This window comes from Channa argus, unplaced genomic scaffold (genome assembly GCF_033026475.1).
Source record: "Channa argus isolate prfri unplaced genomic scaffold, Channa argus male v1.0 Contig030, whole genome shotgun sequence".
Classification (NCBI taxonomy): Eukaryota; Metazoa; Chordata; class Actinopteri; order Anabantiformes; family Channidae; genus Channa; species Channa argus.
In genome coordinates, this window is record NW_027125249.1 from 128,630 (window position 1) to 146,894 (window position 18,265).

At 41.3% G+C, this 18,265-nt stretch overlaps 19 pseudogenes; all 19 read right to left on the reverse strand.

Moving 5' to 3' along the window:
- Positions 1 to 242: 242 nt before the first annotated feature.
- Positions 243 to 361, reverse strand: LOC137116273 (5S ribosomal RNA; annotated as a pseudogene).
- An 870-nt stretch (positions 362 to 1,231) lies between these two features.
- Positions 1,232 to 1,350, reverse strand: LOC137116134 (5S ribosomal RNA; annotated as a pseudogene).
- An 857-nt stretch (positions 1,351 to 2,207) lies between these two features.
- Positions 2,208 to 2,326, reverse strand: LOC137116003 (5S ribosomal RNA; annotated as a pseudogene).
- Positions 2,327 to 3,194: 868 nt separating this feature from the next.
- Positions 3,195 to 3,313, reverse strand: LOC137116296 (5S ribosomal RNA; annotated as a pseudogene).
- Positions 3,314 to 4,183: 870 nt separating this feature from the next.
- LOC137115829 (5S ribosomal RNA) lies at positions 4,184 to 4,302 on the reverse strand (annotated as a pseudogene).
- Positions 4,303 to 5,169: 867 nt separating this feature from the next.
- Positions 5,170 to 5,288, reverse strand: LOC137116136 (5S ribosomal RNA; annotated as a pseudogene).
- An 868-nt stretch (positions 5,289 to 6,156) lies between these two features.
- LOC137115831 (5S ribosomal RNA) lies at positions 6,157 to 6,275 on the reverse strand (annotated as a pseudogene).
- An 857-nt stretch (positions 6,276 to 7,132) lies between these two features.
- On the reverse strand, positions 7,133 to 7,251 carry LOC137116137 (5S ribosomal RNA; annotated as a pseudogene).
- An 853-nt stretch (positions 7,252 to 8,104) lies between these two features.
- LOC137115980 (5S ribosomal RNA) lies at positions 8,105 to 8,223 on the reverse strand (annotated as a pseudogene).
- Positions 8,224 to 9,090: 867 nt separating this feature from the next.
- Positions 9,091 to 9,209, reverse strand: LOC137116285 (5S ribosomal RNA; annotated as a pseudogene).
- Positions 9,210 to 10,076: 867 nt separating this feature from the next.
- On the reverse strand, positions 10,077 to 10,195 carry LOC137116274 (5S ribosomal RNA; annotated as a pseudogene).
- Positions 10,196 to 11,065: 870 nt separating this feature from the next.
- Positions 11,066 to 11,184, reverse strand: LOC137115832 (5S ribosomal RNA; annotated as a pseudogene).
- Positions 11,185 to 12,051: 867 nt separating this feature from the next.
- Positions 12,052 to 12,170, reverse strand: LOC137116138 (5S ribosomal RNA; annotated as a pseudogene).
- Positions 12,171 to 13,027: 857 nt separating this feature from the next.
- Positions 13,028 to 13,146, reverse strand: LOC137116004 (5S ribosomal RNA; annotated as a pseudogene).
- Positions 13,147 to 14,014: 868 nt separating this feature from the next.
- Positions 14,015 to 14,133, reverse strand: LOC137116298 (5S ribosomal RNA; annotated as a pseudogene).
- Positions 14,134 to 15,003: 870 nt separating this feature from the next.
- LOC137115833 (5S ribosomal RNA) lies at positions 15,004 to 15,122 on the reverse strand (annotated as a pseudogene).
- Positions 15,123 to 15,989: 867 nt separating this feature from the next.
- LOC137116139 (5S ribosomal RNA) lies at positions 15,990 to 16,108 on the reverse strand (annotated as a pseudogene).
- Positions 16,109 to 16,976: 868 nt separating this feature from the next.
- On the reverse strand, positions 16,977 to 17,095 carry LOC137115805 (5S ribosomal RNA; annotated as a pseudogene).
- An 868-nt stretch (positions 17,096 to 17,963) lies between these two features.
- Positions 17,964 to 18,082, reverse strand: LOC137115834 (5S ribosomal RNA; annotated as a pseudogene).
- Between the last annotated feature and the right edge of the window lie 183 nt (positions 18,083 to 18,265).

Sequence of the window (18,265 nt, forward strand, 5' to 3'; positions counted from 1 at the left end):
CTTCCTGTACTTCCCCCAAATCCGGCCAATCAGGCACGGCACCTATAAGAACAAGAAAATAAAAACAACACATATGGCCAGGACCGTAACATGGTCTACTAGTAATGAAGCACGATGGTTGACAAACCAATAAAGTAGCAAAACAGCAATGAAAGAACAAAATTTGATGAAAATATAGAACAATTTCTATGAATAAATAGGCAGTAACACCAGCTTGAGCTGCCCGTAAACCCAAGCAAAAAAGCTTACAGCACCTGGTATTCCCAGGCGGTCTTCCTACCAAGTACTAACCAGGCCCGGCCCTATTTGGCTGCCGAGATCGGACGAAATCGGGCGCTTAGAGAGCGGTGTGGCCGTAACATGCATTTGATATCATCAACAGCTCTTAAAAACGCTAGAGAAGCAGAATGCATGACACTTGCTAAGAAGAAGATAAATGTGGCAAAGTACAAAGTACTATAACTGTACTGGTCTGTTACGCCCCTGTCTAGGGGGTCAGGGTGAAACATACAAAGATAAATTTGCATGTTCCCTCTCCGATCCCCAAACCAAAATCCAGGATTGAGATGTTCCAACAGAATGATATTTATTTTAAACGAAAGAAAGTGTCAAACAAAACATGACACTACAACTCAGGGCGAACCAAGGCCAACATAATAAACAAAATAAGCCATTTCCCACAGAAAGTGCTAGCTAGCCTGATAGAAAGAAACAAACCAAAAGATAGTCGCTAACCCTAACTCCCTATAATGTGAAAACAAGAGAAAACAATCAAAAGAAAAATGGCAGTCCACCCCTACAGATTTAATACTATTTACAAAATATACAATTTATAAACAAAACCACGGCACAAAACCTAACAATTCAAAAATGCTAAATAAGATTTGGAAACTAAGAACAGCAAACAGGTGCTGCTGCCAGAAAGAGCCTCGCTAGCTGTTGGGAACCGTACTTTTAAAACTACAGGAAGTGTAGGATGGACCAATCAGCTTCCTGTACTTCCCCCAAATCCGGCCAATCAGGCAGGGCACCTATAAGAACAAGAAAATAAAAACAACACATATGGCCAGGACCGTAACATGGTCTACTAGTAATGAAGCACGATGGTTGACAAACCAATAAAGTAGCAAAACAGCAATGAAAGAACAAAATTTGATGAAAATATAGAACAATTTCTATGAATAAATAGGCAGTAACACCAGCTTGAGCTGCCCGTAAACCCAAGCAAAAAAGCTTACAGCACCTGGTATTCCCAGGCGGTCTTCCTACCAAGTACTAACCAGGCCCGGCCCTATTTGGCTGCCGAGATCGGACGAGATCGGGCGCTTAGAGAGCGGTGTGGCCGTAACATGCATTTGACATCATCAACAGCTCTTAAAAACGCTAGAGAAGCAGAATGCATGACACTTGCTAAGAAGAAGATAAATGTGGCAAAGTACAAAGTACTATAACTGTACTGGTCTGTTACGCCCCTGTCTAGGGGGTCAGGGTGAAACATACAAAGATAAATTTGCATGTTCCCTCTCCGATCCCCAAACCAAAATCCAGGATTGAGATGTTCCAACAGAATGATATTTATTTTAAACGAAAGAAAGTGTCAAACAAAACATGACACTACAACTCAGGGCGAACCAAGGCCAACATAATAAACAAAATAAGCCATTTCCCACAGAAAGTGCTAGCTAGCCTGATAGAAAGAAACAAACCAAAAGACAGTCGCTAACCCTAACTCCCTAATGTGAAAACAGTCCAAAGAAAATGGCAGTTCACCCCTACAGATTTAATACTATTTACAAAATATACAATTTATAAACAAAACCACGGCACAAAACCTAACAATTCAAAAATGCTAAATAAGGTTTGGAAACCAAGAACAGCAAACAGGTGCTGATGCCAGAAAGAGCCTCGCTAGCTGTTGGGAACCATACTTTTAAAACTCCAGGAAGTGTAGGATGGACCAATCAGCTTCCTGTACTGCCCCCCAATCCAGCCAATCAGGCAGGGCACCTATAAGAACAAGAAAATAAAAACAACACATATGGCCAGGACCGTAACATGGTCTACTAGTAATGAAGCACGATGGTTGGCAAACCAATAAAGTAGCAAAACAGCAATGAAAGAACAAAATTTGATGAAAATATAGAACAATTTCTATGAATAAATAGGCAGTAACACCAGCTTGTGCTGCCCGTAAACCCAAGCAAAAAAGCTTACAGCACCTGGTATTCCCAGGCGGTCTTCCTACCAAGTACTAACCAGGCCCGGCTCTATTTGGCTGTCGAGATCGGACGAGATCGGGCGCTTAGAGAGCGGTGTGGCCGTAAGCTGCATTTGATATCATCAACAGCTCTTAAAAACGCTGGAGAAGCAGAATGCATGACACTTGCTAAGAAGAAGATAAATGTGGCAAAGTACAAAGTACTATAACTGTACTGGTCTGTTACGCCCCTGTCTAGGGGGTCAGGGTGAAACATACAAAGATAAATTTGCATGTTCCCTCTCCGATCCCCAAACCAAAATCCAGGATCGAGATGTTCCAACAGAATGATATTTATTTTAAACGAAAGAAAGTGTCAAACAAAACATGACACTACAACTCAGGGCGAACCAAGGCCAACATAATAAACAAAATAAGCCATTTCCCACAGAAAGTGCTAGCTAGCCTGATAGAAAGAAACAAACCAAAAGACAGTCGCTAACCCTAACTCCCTAATGCGAAAACAAGAGAAAACAATCAAAAGAAAAATGGCAGTCCACCCCTACAGATTTAATACTATTTACAAAATATACAATTTATAAACAAAATCACGGCACAAAACCTAACAATTCAAAAATGCTAAATAAGGTTTGGAAACCAAGAACAGCAAACAGGTGCTGCTGCCAGAAAGAGCCTCGCTAGCTGTTGGGAACCGTACTTTTAAAACTCCAGGAAGTGTAGGATTGACCAATCAGCTTCCTGTACTTCCCCCAAATCCGGCCAATCAGGCAGGGCACCTATAAGAACAAGAAAATAAAAACAACACATATGGCCAGGACCGTAACATGGTCTACTAGTAATGAAGCACGATGGTTGACAAACCAATAAAGTAGCAAAACAGCAATGAAAGAACAAAATTTGTTGAAAATATAGAACAATTTCTATGAATAAATAGGCAGTAACACCAGCTTGTGCTGCCCGTAAACCCAAGCTAAAAAGCTTACAGCACCTGGTATTCCCAGGCGGTCTTCCTACCAAGTACTAACCAGGCCCGGCCGTATTTGGCTGCCGAGATCGGACGAGATCGGGCGCTCAGAGAGCGGTGTGGCCGGAAGCTGCATTTGACATCATCAACAGCTCTTAAAAACGCTGGAGAAGCAGAATGCATGACACTTGCTAAGAAGAAGATAAATGTGGCAAAGTACAAAGTACTATAACTGTACTGGTCTGTTACGCCCCTGTCTAGGGGGTCAGGGTGCAACATACAAAGATAAATTAGCATGTTCCCTCTCCGATCCCCAAACCAAAATCCAGAATCGAGATGTTCCAACAGAATGATATTTATTTTAAACGAAAGAAAGTGTCAAACAAAACATGACACTACAACTCAGGGCGAACCAAGGCCAACATAATAAACAAAATAAGCCATTTCCCACAGAAAGTGCTAGCTAGCCTGATAGAAATAAACAAACCAAAAGATAGTCGCTAACCCTAACTCCCTATAATGTGAAAACAAGAGAAAACAATCAAAAGAAAAATGGCAGTCCACCCCTACAGATTTAATACTATTTACAAAATATACAATTTATAAACAAAACCACGGCACAAAACCTAACAATTCAAAAATGCTAAATAAGATTTGGAAACTAAGAACAGCAAACAGGTGCTGCTGCCAGAAAGAGCCTCGCTAGCTGTTGGGAACCGTACTTTTAAAACTCCAGGAAGTGTAGGATGGACCAATCAGCTTCCTGTACTTCCCCCAAATCCGGCCAATCAGGCAGGGCACCTATAAGAACAAGAAAATAAAAACAACACATATGGCCAGGACCGTAACATGGTCTACTAGTAATGAAGCACGATGGTTGACAAACCAATAAAGTAGCAAAACAGCAATGAAAGAACAAAATTTGATGAAAATATAGAACAATTTCTATGAATAAATAGGCAGTAACACCAGCTTGAGCTGCCCGTAAACCCAAGCAAAAAAGCTTACAGCACCTGGTATTCCCAGGCGGTCTTCCTACCAAGTACTAACCAGGCCCGGCTCTATTTGGCTGCCGAGATCGGACGAGATCGGGCGCTTAGAGAGCGGTGTGGCCGTAAGCTGCATTTGACATTATCAACAGCTCTTAAAAACGCTAGAGAAGCAGAATGCATGACACTTGCTAAGAAGAAGATAAATGTGGCAAAGTACAAAGTACTATAACTGTACTGGTCTGTTAAGCCCCTGTCTAGGGGGTCAGGGTGAAACATACAAAGATAAATTTGCATGTTCCCTCTCCGATCCTCAAACCAAAATCCAGGATTGAGATGTTCCAACAGAATGATATTTATTTTAAACGAAAGAAAGTGTCAAACAAAACATGACACTACAACTCAGGGCGAACCAAGGCCCACATAATAAACAAAATAAGCCATTTCCCACAGAAAGTGCTAGCTAGCCTGATAGAAATAAACAAACCAAAAGATAGTCGCTAACCCTAACTCCCTAATGTGAAAACAAGAGAAAACAATCAAAAGAAAATGGCAGTCCACCCCTACAGATTTAATACTATTTACAAAATATACAATTTATAAACAAAACCACGGCACAAAACCTAACAATTCAAAAATGCTAAATAAGATTTGGAAACCAAGAACAGCAAACAGGTGCTGCTGCCAGAAAGAGCCTCACTAGCTGTTGGGAACCGTACATTTAAAACTCCAGGAAGTGTAGGATGGACCAATCAGCTTCCTGTACTTCCCCCAAATCCGGCCAATCAGGCACGGCACCTATAACAACAAGAAAATAAAAACAACACATATGGCCAGGACCGTAACATGGTTTACTAGTAATGAAGCACGATGGTTGACAAACTAATAAAGTAGCAAAACAGCAATGAAAGAACAAAATTTGATGAAAATATAGAACAATTTCTATGAATAAATAGGCAGTAACACCAGCTTGAGCTGCCCGTAAACCCAAGCAAAAAAGCTTACAGCACCTGGTATTCCCAGGCGGTCTTCCTACCAAGTACTAACCAGGCCCGGCCCTATTTGGCTGCCGAGATCGGACGAGATCGGGCGCTTAGAGAGCGGTGTGGCCGTAACATGCATTTGATATCATCAACAGCTCTTAAAAACGCTAGAGAAGCAGAATGCATGACACTTGCTAAGAAGAAGATAAATGTGGCAAAGTACAAAGTACTATAACTGTACTGGTCTGTTACGCCCCTGTCTAGGGGGTCAGGGTGAAACATACAAAGATAAATTTGCATGTTCCCTCTCCGATCCCCAAACCAAAATCCAGGATTGAGATGTTCCAACAGAATGATATTTATTTTAAACGAAAGAAAGTGTCAAACAAAACATGACACTACAACTCAGGGCGAACCAAGGCCAACATAATAAACAAAATAAGCCATTTCCCACAGAAAGTGCTAGCTAGCCTGATAGAAAGAAACAAACCAAAAGACAGTCGCTAACCCTAACTCCCTAATGCGAAAACAAGAGAAAACAATCAAAAGAAAAATGGCAGTCCACCCCTACAGATTTAATACTATTTACAAAATATACAATTTATAAACAAAATCACGGCACAAAACCTAACAATTCAAAAATGCTAAATAAGGTTTGGAAACCAAGAACAGCAAACAGGTGCTGCTGCCAGAAAGAGCCTCGCTAGCTGTTGGGAACCGTACTTTTAAAACTCCAGGAAGTGTAGGATTGACCAATCAGCTTCCTGTACTTCCCCCAAATCCGGCCAATCAGGCAGGGCACCTATAAGAACAAGAAAATAAAAACAACACATATGGCCAGGACCGTAACATGGTCTACTAGTAATGAAGCACGATGGTTGGCAAACCAATAAAGTAGCAAAACAGCAATGAAAGAACAAAATTTGATGAAAATATAGAACAATTTCTATGAATAAATAGGCAGTAACACCAGCTTGTGCTGCCCGTAAACCCAAGCAAAAAAGCTTACAGCACCTGGTATTCCCAGGCGGTCTTCCTACCAAGTACTAACCAGGCCCGGCTCTATTTGGCTGCCGAGATCGGACGAGATCGGGCGCTTAGAGAGCGGTGTGGCCGTAAGCTGCATTTGATATCATCAACAGCTCTTAAAAACGCTGGAGAAGCAGAATGCATGACACTTGCTAAGAAGAAGATAAATGTGGCAAAGTACAAACTACTATAACTGTACTGGTCTGTTACGCCCCTTTCTAGGGGGTCAGGGTGCAACATACAAAGATAAATTAGCATGTTCCCTCTCCGATCCCCAAACCAAAATCCAGGATCGAGATGTTCCAACAGAATGATATTTATTTTAAACGAAAGAAAGTGTCAAACAAAACATGACACTACAACTCAGGGCGAACCAAGGCCAACATAATAAACAAAATAAGCCATTTCCCACAGAAAGTGCTAGCTAGCCTGATAGAAAGAAACAAACCAAAAGACAGTCGCTAACCCTAACTCCCTAATGTGAAAACAGTCCAAAGAAAATGGCAGTTCACCCCTACAGATTTAATACTATTTACAAAATATACAATTTATAAACAAAACCACGGCACAAAACCTAACAATTCAAAAATGCTAAATAAGATTTGGAAAACAAGAACAGCAAACAGGTGCTGCTGCCAGAAAGAGCCTCGCTAGCTGTTGGGAACCGTACATTTAAAACTCCAGGAAGTGTAGGATGGACCAATCAGCATCCTGTACTTCCCCCAAATCCGGCCAATCAGGCAGGGCACCTATAAGAACAAGAAAATAAAAACAACACATATGGCCAGGACCGTAACATGGTCTACTAGTAATGAAGCACGATGGTTGACAAACCAATAAAGTAGCAAAACAGCAATGAAAGAACAAAATTTGATGAAAATATAGAACAATTTCTATGAATAAATAGGCAGTAACACCAGCTTGAGCTGCCCGTAAACCCAAGCAAAAAAGCTTACAGCACCTGGTATTCCCAGGCGGTCTTCCTACCAAGTACTAACCAGGCCCGGCCCTATTTGGCTGCCGAGATCGGACGAGATCGGGCGCTTAGAGAGCGGTGTGGCCGTAACATGCATTTGATATCATCAACAGCTCTTAAAAACGCTGGAGAAGCAGAATGCATGACACTGGCTAAGAAGAAGATAAATGTGTCAAAGTACAAAGTACTATAACTGTACTGGTCTGTTACGCCCCTTTCTAGGGGGTGAGGGTGCAACATACAAAGATAAATTAGCATGTTCCCTCTCCGATCCCCAAACCAAAATCCAGGATCGAGATGTTCCAACAGAATGATATTTATTTTAAACGAAAGAGTCAAACAAAACATGACACTACAACTCAGGGCGAACCAAGGCCAACATAATAAACAAAATAAGCCATTTCCCACAGAAAGTGCTAGCTAGCCTGATAGAAATAAACAAACCAAAAGACAGTCGCTAACCCTAACTCCCTAATGTGAAAACAGTCCAAAGAAAATGGCAGTTCACCCCTACAGATTTAATACTTTTTACAAAATATACAATTTATAAACAAAACCACGGCACAAAACCTAACAATTCAAAAATGCTAAATAAGGTTTGGAAACCAAGAACAGCAAACAGGTGCTGATGCCAGAAAGAGCCTCGCTAGCTGTTGGGAACCGTACTTTTAAAACTCCAGGAAGTGTAGGATGGACCAATCAGCTTCCTGTACTGCCCCCCAATCCGGCCAATCAGGCAGGGCACCTATAAGAACAAGAAAATAAAAACAACACATATGGCCAGGACCGTAACATGGTCTACTAGTAATGAAGCACGATGGTTGGCAAACCAATAAAGTAGCAAAACAGCAATGAAAGAACAAAATTTGATGAAAATATAGAACAATTTCTATGAATAAATAGGCAGTAACACCAGCTTGTGCTGCCTGTAAACCAAAGCAAAAAAGCTTACAGCACCTGATATTCCCAGGCGGTCTTCCTACCAAGTACTAACCAGGCCCGGCTCTATTTGGCTGCCGAGATCGGACGAGATCGGGCGCTTAGAGAGCGGTGTGGCCGTAAGCTGCATTTGACATTATCAACAGCTCTTAAAAACGCTAGAGAAGCAGAATGCATGACACTTGCTAAGAAGAAGATAAATGTGGCAAAGTACAAAGTACTATAACTGTACTGGTCTGTTACGCCCCTTTCTAGGGGGTCAAGGTGCAACATACAAAGATAAATTAGCATGTTCCCTCTCCGATCCCCAAACCAAAATCCAGGATTGAGATGTTCCAACAGAATGATATTTATTTTAAACGAAAGAAAGTGTCAAACAAAACATGACACTACAACTCAGGGCGAACCAAGGCCAACATAATAAACAAAATAAGCCATTTCCCACAGAAAGTGCTAGCTAGCCTGATAGAAAGAAACAAACCAAAAGACAGTCGCTAACCCTAACTCCCTAATGCGAAAACAAGAGAAAACAATCAAAAGAAAAATGGCAGTCCACCCCTACAGATTTAATACTATTTACAAAATATACAATTTATAAACAAAACCACGGCACAAAACCTAACAATTCAAAAATGCTAAATAAGGTTTGGAAACCAAGAACAGCAAACAGGTGCTGATGCCAGAAAGAGCCTCGCTAGCTGTTGGGAACCGTACTTTTAAAACTCCAGGAAGTGTAGGATGGACCAATCAGCTTCCTGTACTGCCCCCCAATCCGGCCAATCAGGCAGGGCACCTATAAGAACAAGAAAATAAAAACAACACATATGGCCAGGACCGTAACATGGTCTACTAGTAATGAAGCACGATGGTTGGCAAACCAATAAAGTAGAAAACAGCAATGAAAGAACAAAATTTGATGAAAATATAGAACAATTTCTATGAATAAATAGGCAGTAACACCAGCTTGTGCTGCCCGTAAACCCAAGCAAAAAAGCTTACAGCACCTGGTATTCCCAGGCGGTCTTCCTACCAAGTACTAACCAGGCCCGGCCGTATTTGGCTGCCGAGATCGGACGAGATCGGGCGCTTAGAGAGCGGTGTGGCCGTAACATGCATTTGATATCATCAACAGCTCTTAAAAACGCTAGAGAAGCAGAATGCATGACACTTGCTAAGAAGAAGATAAATGTGGCAAAGTACAAAGTACTATAACTGTACTGGTCTGTTACGCCCCTGTCTAGGGGGTCAGGGTGAAACATACAAAGATAAATTTGCATGTTCCCTCTCCGATCCCCAAACCAAAATCCAGGATTGAGATGTTCCAACAGAATGATATTTATTTTAAACGAAAGAAAGTGTCAAACAAAACATGACACTACAACTCAGGGCGAACCAAGGCCAACATAATAAACAAAATAAGCCATTTCCCACAGAAAGTGCTAGCTAGCCTGATAGAAATAAACAAACCAAAAGATAGTCGCTAACCCTAACTCCCTAATGTGAAAACAAGAGAAAACAATCAAAAGAAAATGGCAGTCCACCCCTACAGATTTAATACTATTTACAAAATATACAATTTATAAACAAAACCACGGCACAAAACCTAACAATTCAAAAATGCTAAATAAGATTTGGAAACCAAGAACAGCAAACAGGTGCTGCTGCCAGAAAGAGCCTCGCTAGCTGTTGGGAACCGTACATTTAAAACTCCAGGAAGTGTAGGATGGACCAATCAGCTTCCTGTACTTCCCCCAAATCCGGCCAATCAGGCACGGCACCTATAAGAACAAGAAAATAAAAACAACACATATGGCCAGGACCGTAACATGGTCTACTAGTAATGAAGCACGATGGTTGACAAACCAATAAAGTAGCAAAACAGCAATGAAAGAACAAAATTTGATGAAAATATAGAACAATTTCTATGAATAAATAGGCAGTAACACCAGCTTGAGCTGCCCGTAAACCCAAGCAAAAAAGCTTACAGCACCTGGTATTCCCAGGCGGTCTTCCTACCAAGTACTAACCAGGCCCGGCCCTATTTGGCTGCCGAGATCGGACGAAATCGGGCGCTTAGAGAGCGGTGTGGCCGTAACATGCATTTGATATCATCAACAGCTCTTAAAAACGCTAGAGAAGCAGAATGCATGACACTTGCTAAGAAGAAGATAAATGTGGCAAAGTACAAAGTACTATAACTGTACTGGTCTGTTACGCCCCTGTCTAGGGGGTCAGGGTGAAACATACAAAGATAAATTTGCATGTTCCCTCTCCGATCCCCAAACCAAAATCCAGGATTGAGATGTTCCAACAGAATGATATTTATTTTAAACGAAAGAAAGTGTCAAACAAAACATGACACTACAACTCAGGGCGAACCAAGGCCAACATAATAAACAAAATAAGCCATTTCCCACAGAAAGTGCTAGCTAGCCTGATAGAAAGAAACAAACCAAAAGATAGTCGCTAACCCTAACTCCCTATAATGTGAAAACAAGAGAAAACAATCAAAAGAAAAATGGCAGTCCACCCCTACAGATTTAATACTATTTACAAAATATACAATTTATAAACAAAACCACGGCACAAAACCTAACAATTCAAAAATGCTAAATAAGATTTGGAAACTAAGAACAGCAAACAGGTGCTGCTGCCAGAAAGAGCCTCGCTAGCTGTTGGGAACCGTACTTTTAAAACTCCAGGAAGTGTAGGATGGACCAATCAGCTTCCTGTACTTCCCCCAAATCCGGCCAATCAGGCAGGGCACCTATAAGAACAAGAAAATAAAAACAACACATATGGCCAGGACCGTAACATGGTCTACTAGTAATGAAGCACGATGGTTGACAAACCAATAAAGTAGCAAAACAGCAATGAAAGAACAAAATTTGATGAAAATATAGAACAATTTCTATGAATAAATAGGCAGTAACACCAGCTTGAGCTGCCCGTAAACCCAAGCAAAAAAGCTTACAGCACCTGGTATTCCCAGGCGGTCTTCCTACCAAGTACTAACCAGGCCCGGCTCTATTTGGCTGCCGAGATCGGACGAGATCGGGCGCTTAGAGAGCGGTGTGGCCGTAAGCTGCATTTGACATTATCAACAGCTCTTAAAAACGCTAGAGAAGCAGAATGCATGACACTTGCTAAGAAGAAGATAAATGTGGCAAAGTACAAAGTACTATAACTGTACTGGTCTGTTAAGCCCCTGTCTAGGGGGTCAGGGTGAAACATACAAAGATAAATTTGCATGTTCCCTCTCCGATCCTTAAACCAAAATCCAGGATTGAGATGTTCCAACAGAATGATATTTATTTTAAACGAAAGAAAGTGTCAAACAAAACATGACACTACAACTCAGGGCGAACCAAGGCCAACATAATAAACAAAATAAGCCATTTCCCACAGAAAGTGCTAGCTAGCCTGATAGAAATAAACAAACCAAAAGATAGTCGCTAACCCTAACTCCCTAATGTGAAAACAAGAGAAAACAATCAAAAGAAAATGGCAGTCCACCCCTACAGATTTAATACTATTTACAAAATATACAATTTATAAACAAAACCACGGCACAAAACCTAACAATTCAAAAATGCTAAATAAGATTTGGAAACCAAGAACAGCAAACAGGTGCTGCTGCCAGAAAGAGCCTCGCTAGCTGTTGGGAACCGTACTTTTAAAACTACAGGAAGTGTAGGATGGACCAATCAGCTTCCTGTACTTCCCCCAAATCCGGCCAATCAGGCAGGGCACCTATAAGAACAAGAAAATAAAAACAACACATATGGCCAGGACCGTAACATGGTCTACTAGTAATGAAGCACGATGGTTGACAAACCAATAAAGTAGCAAAACAGCAATGAAAGAACAAAATTTGATGAAAATATAGAACAATTTCTATGAATAAATAGGCAGTAACACCAGCTTGAGCTGCCCGTAAACCCAAGCAAAAAAGCTTACAGCACCTGGTATTCCCAGGCGGTCTTCCTACCAAGTACTAACCAGGCCCGGCCCTATTTGGCTGCCGAGATCGGACGAGATCGGGCGCTTAGAGAGCGGTGTGGCCGTAACATGCATTTGACATCATCAACAGCTCTTAAAAACGCTAGAGAAGCAGAATGCATGACACTTGCTAAGAAGAAGATAAATGTGGCAAAGTACAAAGTACTATAACTGTACTGGTCTGTTACGCCCCTGTCTAGGGGGTCAGGGTGAAACATACAAAGATAAATTTGCATGTTCCCTCTCCGATCCCCAAACCAAAATCCAGGATTGAGATGTTCCAACAGAATGATATTTATTTTAAACGAAAGAAAGTGTCAAACAAAACATGACACTACAACTCAGGGCGAACCAAGGCCAACATAATAAACAAAATAAGCCATTTCCCACAGAAAGTGCTAGCTAGCCTGATAGAAAGAAACAAACCAAAAGACAGTCGCTAACCCTAACTCCCTAATGTGAAAACAGTCCAAAGAAAATGGCAGTTCACCCCTACAGATTTAATACTATTTACAAAATATACAATTTATAAACAAAACCACGGCACAAAACCTAACAATTCAAAAATGCTAAATAAGGTTTGGAAACCAAGAACAGCAAACAGGTGCTGATGCCAGAAAGAGCCTCGCTAGCTGTTGGGAACCATACTTTTAAAACTCCAGGAAGTGTAGGATGGACCAATCAGCTTCCTGTACTGCCCCCCAATCCAGCCAATCAGGCAGGGCACCTATAAGAACAAGAAAATAAAAACAACACATATGGCCAGGACCGTAACATGGTCTACTAGTAATGAAGCACGATGGTTGGCAAACCAATAAAGTAGCAAAACAGCAATGAAAGAACAAAATTTGATGAAAATATAGAACAATTTCTATGAATAAATAGGCAGTAACACCAGCTTGTGCTGCCCGTAAACCCAAGCAAAAAAGCTTACAGCACCTGGTATTCCCAGGCGGTCTTCCTACCAAGTACTAACCAGGCCCGGCTCTATTTGGCTGTCGAGATCGGACGAGATCGGGCGCTTAGAGAGCGGTGTGGCCGTAAGCTGCATTTGATATCATCAACAGCTCTTAAAAACGCTGGAGAAGCAGAATGCATGACACTTGCTAAGAAGAAGATAAATGTGGCAAAGTACAAAGTACTATAACTGTACTGGTCTGTTACGCCCCTGTCTAGGGGGTCAGGGTGAAACATACAAAGATAAATTTGCATGTTCCCTCTCCGATCCCCAAACCAAAATCCAGGATCGAGATGTTCCAACAGAATGATATTTATTTTAAACGAAAGAAAGTGTCAAACAAAACATGACACTACAACTCAGGGCGAACCAAGGCCAACATAATAAACAAAATAAGCCATTTCCCACAGAAAGTGCTAGCTAGCCTGATAGAAAGAAACAAACCAAAAGACAGTCGCTAACCCTAACTCCCTAATGCGAAAACAAGAGAAAACAATCAAAAGAAAAATGGCAGTCCACCCCTACAGATTTAATACTATTTACAAAATATACAATTTATAAACAAAATCACGGCACAAAACCTAACAATTCAAAAATGCTAAATAAGGTTTGGAAACCAAGAACAGCAAACAGGTGCTGCTGCCAGAAAGAGCCTCGCTAGCTGTTGGGAACCGTACTTTTAAAACTCCAGGAAGTGTAGGATTGACCAATCAGCTTCCTGTACTTCCCCCAAATCCGGCCAATCAGGCAGGGCACCTATAAGAACAAGAAAATAAAAACAACACATATGGCCAGGACCGTAACATGGTCTACTAGTAATGAAGCACGATGGTTGACAAACCAATAAAGTAGCAAAACAGCAATGAAAGAACAAAATTTGTTGAAAATATAGAACAATTTCTATGAATAAATAGGCAGTAACACCAGCTTGTGCTGCCCGTAAACCCAAGCTAAAAAGCTTACAGCACCTGGTATTCCCAGGCGGTCTTCCTACCAAGTACTAACCAGGCCCGGCCGTATTTGGCTGCCGAGATCGGACGAGATCGGGCGCTCAGAGAGCGGTGTGGCCGGAAGCTGCATTTGACATCATCAACAGCTCTTAAAAACGCTGGAGAAGCAGAATGCATGACACTTGCTAAGAAGAAGATAAATGTGGCAAAGTACAAAGTACTATAACTGTACTGGTCTGTTACGCCCCTGTCTAGGGGGTCAGGGTGCAACATACAAAGATAAATTAGCATGTTCCCTCTCCGATCCCCAAACCAAAATCCAGAATCGAGATGTTCCAACAGAATGATATTTATTTTAAACGAAAGAAAGTGTCAAACAAAACATGACACTACAACTCAGGGCGAACCAAGGCCAACATAATAAACAAAATAAGCCATTTCCCACAGAAAGTGCTAGCTAGCCTGATAGAAATAAACAAACCAAAAGATAGTCGCTAACCCTAACTCCCTATAATGTGAAAACAAGAGAAAACAATCAAAAGAAAAATGGCAGTCCACCCCTACAGATTTAATACTATTTACAAAATATACAATTTATAAACAAAACCACGGCACAAAACCTAACAATTCAAAAATGCTAAATAAGATTTGGAAACTAAGAACAGCAAACAGGTGCTGCTGCCAGAAAGAGCCTCGCTAGCTGTTGGGAACCGTACTTTTAAAACTCCAGGAAGTGTAGGATGGACCAATCAGCTTCCTGTACTTCCCCCAAATCCGGCCAATCAGGCAGGGCACCTATAAGAACAAGAAAATAAAAACAACACATATGGCCAGGACCGTAACATGGTCTACTAGTAATGAAGCACGATGGTTGACAAACCAATAAAGTAGCAAAACAGCAATGAAAGAACAAAATTTGATGAAAATATAGAACAATTTCTATGAATAAATAGGCAGTAACACCAGCTTGAGCTGCCCGTAAACCCAAGCAAAAAAGCTTACAGCACCTGGTATTCCCAGGCGGTCTTCCTACCAAGTACTAACCAGGCCCGGCTCTATTTGGCTGCCGAGATCGGACGAGATCGGGCGCTTAGAGAGCGGTGTGGCCGTAAGCTGCATTTGACATTATCAACAGCTCTTAAAAACGCTAGAGAAGCAGAATGCATGACACTTGCTAAGAAGAAGATAAATGTGGCAAAGTACAAAGTACTATAACTGTACTGGTCTGTTAAGCCCCTGTCTAGGGGGTCAGGGTGAAACATACAAAGATAAATTTGCATGTTCCCTCTCCGATCCTCAAACCAAAATCCAGGATTGAGATGTTCCAACAGAATGATATTTATTTTAAACGAAAGAAAGTGTCAAACAAAACATGACACTACAACTCAGGGCGAACCAAGGCCCACATAATAAACAAAATAAGCCATTTCCCACAGAAAGTGCTAGCTAGCCTGATAGAAATAAACAAACCAAAAGATAGTCGCTAACCCTAACTCCCTAATGTGAAAACAAGAGAAAACAATCAAAAGAAAATGGCAGTCCACCCCTACAGATTTAATACTATTTACAAAATATACAATTTATAAACAAAACCACGGCACAAAACCTAACAATTCAAAAATGCTAAATAAGATTTGGAAACCAAGAACAGCAAACAGGTGCTGCTGCCAGAAAGAGCCTCACTAGCTGTTGGGAACCGTACATTTAAAACTCCAGGAAGTGTAGGATGGACCAATCAGCTTCCTGTACTTCCCCCAAATCCGGCCAATCAGGCACGGCACCTATAACAACAAGAAAATAAAAACAACACATATGGCCAGGACCGTAACATGGTTTACTAGTAATGAAGCACGATGGTTGACAAACTAATAAAGTAGCAAAACAGCAATGAAAGAACAAAATTTGATGAAAATATAGAACAATTTCTATGAATAAATAGGCAGTAACACCAGCTTGAGCTGCCCGTAAACCCAAGCAAAAAAGCTTACAGCACCTGGTATTCCCAGGCGGTCTTCCTACCAAGTACTAACCAGGCCCGGCCCTATTTGGCTGCCGAGATCGGACGAGATCGGGCGCTTAGAGAGCGGTGTGGCCGTAACATGCATTTGATATCATCAACAGCTCTTAAAAACGCTAGAGAAGCAGAATGCATGACACTTGCTAAGAAGAAGATAAATGTGGCAAAGTACAAAGTACTATAACTGTACTGGTCTGTTACGCCCCTGTCTAGGGGGTCAGGGTGAAACATACAAAGATAAATTTGCATGTTCCCTCTCCGATCCCCAAACCAAAATCCAGGATTGAGATGTTCCAACAGAATGATATTTATTTTAAACGAAAGAAAGTGTCAAACAAAACATGACACTACAACTCAGGGCGAACCAAGGCCAACATAATAAACAAAATAAGCCATTTCCCACAGAAAGTGCTAGCTAGCCTGATAGAAAGAAACAAACCAAAAGACAGTCGCTAACCCTAACTCCCTAATGCGAAAACAAGAGAAAACAATCAAAAGAAAAATGGCAGTCCACCCCTACAGATTTAATACTATTTACAAAATATACAATTTATAAACAAAATCACGGCACAAAACCTAACAATTCAAAAATGCTAAATAAGGTTTGGAAACCAAGAACAGCAAACAGGTGCTGCTGCCAGAAAGAGCCTCGCTAGCTGTTGGGAACCGTACTTTTAAAACTCCAGGAAGTGTAGGATTGACCAATCAGCTTCCTGTACTTCCCCCAAATCCGGCCAATCAGGCAGGGCACCTATAAGAACAAGAAAATAAAAACAACACATATGGCCAGGACCGTAACATGGTCTACTAGTAATGAAGCACGATGGTTGACAAACCAATAAAGTAGCAAAACAGCAATGAAAGAACAAAATTTGATGAAAATATAGAACAATTTCTATGAATAAATAGGCAGTAACACCAGCTTGTGCTGCCCGTAAACCCAAGCAAAAAAGCTTACAGCACCTGGTATTCCCAGGCGGTCTTCGTACCAAGTACTAACCAGGCCCGGCCCTATTTGGCTGCCGAGATCGGACGAGATCGGGCGCTCAGAGAGCGGTGTGGCCGGAAGCTGCATTTGACATCATCAACAGCTCTTAAAAACGCTGGAGAAGCAGAATGCATGACACTTGCTAAGAAGAAGATAAATGTGGCAAAGTACAAAGTACTATAACTGTACTGGTCTGTTACGCCCCTGTCTAGGGGGTCAGGGTGCAACATACAAAGATAAATTAGCATGTTCCCTCTCCGATCCCCAAACCAAAATCCAGAATCGAGATGTTCCAACAGAATGATATTTATTTTAAACGAAAGAAAGTGTCAAACAAAACATGACACTACAACTCAGGGCGAACCAAGGCCAACATAATAAACAAAATAAGCCATTTCCCACAGAAAGTGCTAGCTAGCCTGATAGAAATAAACAAACCAAAAGATAGTCGCTAACCCTAACTCCCTAATGTGAAAACAAGAGAAAACAATCAAAAGAAAAATGGCAGTCCACCCCTACAGATTTAATACTGTTTACAAAATATACAATTTATAAACAAAACCACGGCACAAAACCTAACAATTCAAAAATGCTAAATAAGATTTGGAAACTAAGAACAGCAAACAGGTGCTGCTGCCAGAAAGAGCCTCGCTAGCTGTTGGGAACCGTACTTTTTAAACTCCAGGAAGTGTAGGATGGACCAATCAGCTTCCTGTACTTCCCCCAAATCCGGCCAATCAGGCAGGGCACCTATAAGAACAAGAAAATAAAAACAACACATATGGCCATGACCGTAACATGGTCTACTAGTAATGAAGCACGATGGTTGACAAACCAATAAAGTAGCAAAACAGCAATGAAAGAACAAAATTTGATGAAAATATAGAACAATTTCTATGAATAAATAGGCAGTAACACCAGCTTGAGCTGCCCGTAAACCCAAGCAAAAAAGCTTACAGCACCTGGTATTCCCAGGCGGTCTTCCTACCAAGTACTAACCAGGCCCGGCTCTATTTGGCTGCCGAGATCGGACGAGATCGGGCGCTTAGAGAGCGGTGTGGCCGTAAGCTGCATTTGACATTATCAACAGCTCTTAAAAACGCTAGAGAAGCAGAATGCATGACACTTGCTAAGAAGAAGATAAATGTGGCAAAGTACAAAGTACTATAACTGTACTGGTCTGTTACGCCCCTGTCTAGGGGGTCAGGGTGAAACATACAAAGATAAATTTGCATGTTCCCTCTCCGATCCT